We start from the raw sequence: 4930 nt of genomic DNA, 5'->3' as shown, positions 1-4930 counted from the left end.
AGGTCGATAGTTTATAATAATCTCGTCAATAACTATATAATAATAGTTATAATTGTCAAAGTTTCCTAATTGTAAAGATAAATTTTAAAATAAAAGATTGTTAAAAAAATATTGAAAAAGTATAACATTCTTAAAGGAGAAATTCATTACTGTTTTAATATTAAAATCAATTATATTAAGAATATAACGCTGTATTATTATATTGTTAATATTATTTAAAAAATTTGTTAGAACTATATCGACAATAATAAAAATAGTAACTAAGAAAAATATGATAATATTTTAAAATAAACCAATGTTGGAAACTATCTAACCTGAAAATAACATATAATCACAAAAATATTTTATTGATTTAATTAACTAAAAATAAATAGTATCAGAGACTTACTTCTAATAAGACTATAATTCTTTGATCAATTTAATTCGAATGCATTATACAAAAAATTTGCCAGGTGTGGGGTTCGAACCCACGCTCCCAGATGGGAACCAGAACTTAAGTCTGGCGCCTTAGACCGCTCGGCCAACCTAGCTTCGTGTCGAGCTCTATCGATGAGTTGCTTTTAATGTGACTGTCTATACATATTGAATATTGTGATAATTTATTTGTAATGCATTATTTCTTCCTTTTCAATAATGGATAATTGTATAATTTAAATATATGTTTTTTTTTGTTTAGTATAAAAGCTACATTTATGTAAACATGTAGCTAATATTTATAATTCATGATAATAAAATAAATAAAATTATTTTATTATTATAGAGGTATATACTAGCTATATATATAGTTATATAAATGTGGTTTTTATGGCAAAAAAATATATTTTGTTATTATATAATATATACGTACCAAAAATCATTGGACATAATATACTTTGTTACATATTATTAATCTGAATATGTAATCTTATTTTTTAATATTAACATTTTTAATGTCAATATTGAATTATTTTAATATTAAAATAATTCGTAGAGCCTCTGAAGATAAATTTAAAGAAATCTTAAATGTATGGTTTGACTATGAATACAAGCATTAAATCCAATTTTTTATATATATTAATAAAACTTCAATAAATATTCATATAAAGTACATTTGGATCCATTTACTCGTTTAAAAGTTTATTTATCTAAAACTGCAGCAAAATATAAAAATTGCACTACATAAGCCAAATAGTTTGTTGTTTTATATTTTACGATTCCAAAACATATTTATGACGAAAATTTTTTAGCGATATTAGCTAATATTAGCTCTTTCAGACTGATATTTTTATCTGATATTGTACCAAAAACATTTTAAAAAATTGCCTTAAAATTATTCGAAATACATTTGTATATAATGTTTTTAAAATATCTTATGTTCAAATTTAGGAAATGGAAAGTTACTTTTTAAAAGTAACAAGTTACACTTATTCATTATCAAGTAGAAAAAGTAACAAGTTACTGTTACTATTGTTACTGATTTTTAAAAGTAACTCGTTATAGTTATTGTTACTTGAGAAAGTAACTTTTCATTACTTTTCCATTATTTTTTTTAAATCGATGATCACCAATCACAGCGGACGGGTGCCTAGGAGCTTTCTAGTCTCAAGTGCTAGTGGTTTGTGTCCAATCGAACTGTGTCCAATCGTGTGCAAAGTAACGATAAAAGTAACTGTAAAATTCGGTACCGTTACAATTACAAAAAAAAGTGACGCAGTTACCAGTAAAGTTACCAAAAAAGTAAGTTGTAACTGTAACATCATTACAAGTGACTCGTTACTTGTAATGATGTTACAGTTACACTTTCATTTTTTGTTCAAATTTCTTATGTCTTTGAAATATATATTTATTCTAAGATATCCTTGAAATATGTCTAAAGCTTGTGATACATGATGCTTATTTTCCTGCTGAATTTCTAGCTGGATTAGAATCTTGCCATTATATTAACTGCAGTATTGACAGTGCATCATAGCCAAAACGATGGTAAGATTCTAATCTAACTTATCCAAAAATTTTATCTTGATACTTTTATATACAGAATAATGAGTCAATTGATATATAAATAAAAAATATTGTTGCTTGTAAAAAAACCATATACTTATTTACTTATACTATTAAAAATGTTATTTTTTCAAGAATTTGGGATTTCTAAAATCAAAAATAACTGTTTGAAATTATAAATATTTTTGAAGGATTCAAGAATTTTAATCTCAAATATGAACTATTACTTAAAAATATATAAATAATAATATAACTTTTATTATACTATTATTGCTTATAAATTAATCGCGATATATATATAGAAAAGTCACCAATACCGACATTTTGTTTTTAGACAATATTTCTTAAACAAAAGGTCAAAATAAAACTTCAAAAACATAAGTACAAATAAAAAAATGTCTCCCATCAGATAGTATATGATAAGTAGTTTTTATAATACTGTTTGCAATTTTGCAATAATTAATTTTTTCGTAAGCAAAAATGAGCGTCTAACAAAATGGACTCCAAAACTGACACAGTAGGCAATAATACTACGTATTCCTATTCTTTTTCTTTTACAGAAATCTATATAAAATATTACCTATATAAAGTACCTAAAAGTGAATGTAAAGGGTGTTTTTTTAAGCCCGATAGAACTTGAAATTGTAAAAAATAAAACAAAAAATTAAATTAAACAGCCGCGGTGGCCATATGCCCGAAATCATTTTCAAATGTTAATGCCATGCATTGATCTTTCGACTAAAAAAAATTTTTTGATTATAATTTAATTTTTGTGTTAGTTTTTACAATTTTAAGTTCTATCGGGCTTAAAAAAATCTATCGGGCTTAAAAAAACATCCTTTATATAAGATATTCCAGAATCTTTTCACTTCGTTATAAAACATTTTTATTGAATTATATTGCATATTTATTTTACGCTATTCTGCAAAATGCAAATATAACGCAAATATAGTTTTTCAAGAGTTTTTCCATATGTACGATTATCTTCAACTCCAATAGAGCTATTTGACACTATAAAGAAACATTATAAAGATTAAATTAGCTCATGATCTGTTTTACAGACAAGTGTTTGGGTTTACGCTGCACCCCAATTTTTAATTTAAAATCATATTATGAAAGAACTAAGAGAAAAAATAATATAAATAAAACTGATTTAGGAAATTATAAGCATTTAAAATAACGTAATATTATCAATAATATAGTCAATATTATTTAAACTACGCAATTTGCAAAAGAAAATCGTAAGAATTTTATTTCGCATTCGTAGAATTCGTTTTTAACTGATTTGGTATAGAAACAAGTCACAAATACACGAATTATTTGTATTTCTTTAATTAGCTAAACAGATTATTTTATTAGTATTAATAAAGTGCAATAGGTAGTTTCTAAAAAATAAGGATGTATCATTTTAGGAGATATTTCCTATGTCAATATCAGCGATTTCTCTATATATATTACACTTCTTTCATTTGACAATTAAACATGTATTATTTAAATTTCCGTATAAAATAAAAGAATTAAGAAAAGGGTTTTTCTTTAATTTTAATTGTCTATATATTTTTTAAGTATACGTTCTTTCGCAAAATCGAATCCTGTCTACATCCTGTAAGTCATGTTTCAAAAAGTGAGTAAGATGCATTTTGAACGGATCATTTGTTGACGAGATTCACTATTTCGACAAACTCATAGAAATTCGATACTATTGAAGGAAGATTACCGGTAATAAGCAGATGGTAATATTCTTTCGCATCACTGGGAGTACAATGGGCTTGCGACGTCGTAGGATCCAGAAAGCAAACAGAATATGAATGGAGCCGACTGGCTGCATGAGTAGATCTTATCGCGATGAACTGTCAGGGGTGGATCACCGGATTGCTCTTATCCCAGCTTGCCCGAATGTTCATCCCCTTTGACACGCAACCCAAGCTCATCCTCGATAACATAATAACGGTAAAGACAGCGCATGGTGATGCTACGATAACTATAAATAGTTAGTTACAACTAAAAAAAATCGGAGCTTTCTATACTTTAAAAGATTTACTATATAAAATTTTTATTTTATACATACTACTTCCTTACTTCAACGGTGATACAACTATAAGAATTAAATTTCTTAGAAAAGGGAAAAAATTATTTTCAACTTTAGAGACAATTATTGACTAATCAAATAATGTTGACAAAAAGAATATATTCTTACAATACAATCAAATATTATTTTTATCACTTTTGTTTCACGAGTATTTAAAAAACTACTTTAAAGGTGGACGATTTTTTATGAAGTTAATTATTATTAATCAATGAATGTGAATTAATTTACTTTTAATGATCAATAGAAGATAATATTTGTTTAACTTATTTATGATAATTTGCGAAAATTACGTTTTTGAGTTTCACTTTCGGAAATGAGGGAGCGATATGTTATACTGTTTAATGATTTTTTTGAGATTCAAAATAATATAATATCTGCTAACATTTTAATAATATATCTGTTAACATTTTTTCTCTTTAAGAAATCTTTAAAAAAGGATATATCTACATTTTTCTTTAAAAAATATAGATTTCTTCTAAAATTACATATTTTTTTCTTTTTATAGATTTAAATTAGATCATGCTGGCGTACATCGTATTAGGTTTTATGAAAGTGCACATGTCAAAAAAGTTAAGCTGACCATAGCAAGTTGGCAATATCTTTTTAAAGTAGGAGTTAAAACAACCGAGGGATTAAGATTATCACTTATCCAAAATTAAAGTTTCCATTATTTTTGTTAAGTATTGATAATATAATTACTATTATTATTCTATAATAATAGTTTTAACAACAGCAGTAATTAAATGATGTTATACTTTAACTTAATAAATAATCCTTCTAAAAAGTAATTGCAAACTTTCAATTTTATTTCACTCACGGTTATGTTGTAAATTTGACGACACAGAAACTCAACTTCTATTTAAT

At 25.3% G+C, this 4930-nt stretch overlaps 1 non-coding gene across 1 annotated transcript; it reads right to left on the bottom strand.

Annotated features, from left to right (window-relative positions):
- Positions 1-446: 446 nt before the first annotated feature.
- Positions 447-530, bottom strand: TRNAL-UAA (transfer RNA leucine (anticodon UAA)). Its single transcript has one exon. It is a non-coding gene; the product is annotated as a tRNA-Leu (tRNA).
- Positions 531-4930: the final 4400 nt, after the last annotated feature.

The sequence above is a fragment of the Acromyrmex echinatior genome, chromosome 1, assembly GCF_024713525.1.
Source record: "Acromyrmex echinatior isolate Ae372 chromosome 1, ASM2471352v2, whole genome shotgun sequence".
NCBI lineage: Eukaryota > Metazoa > Arthropoda > Insecta > Hymenoptera > Formicidae > Acromyrmex > Acromyrmex echinatior.
The sequence above is the reverse complement of the archived record's forward strand: the minus strand, read 5'-3'. Positions and strand labels throughout refer to the sequence as shown.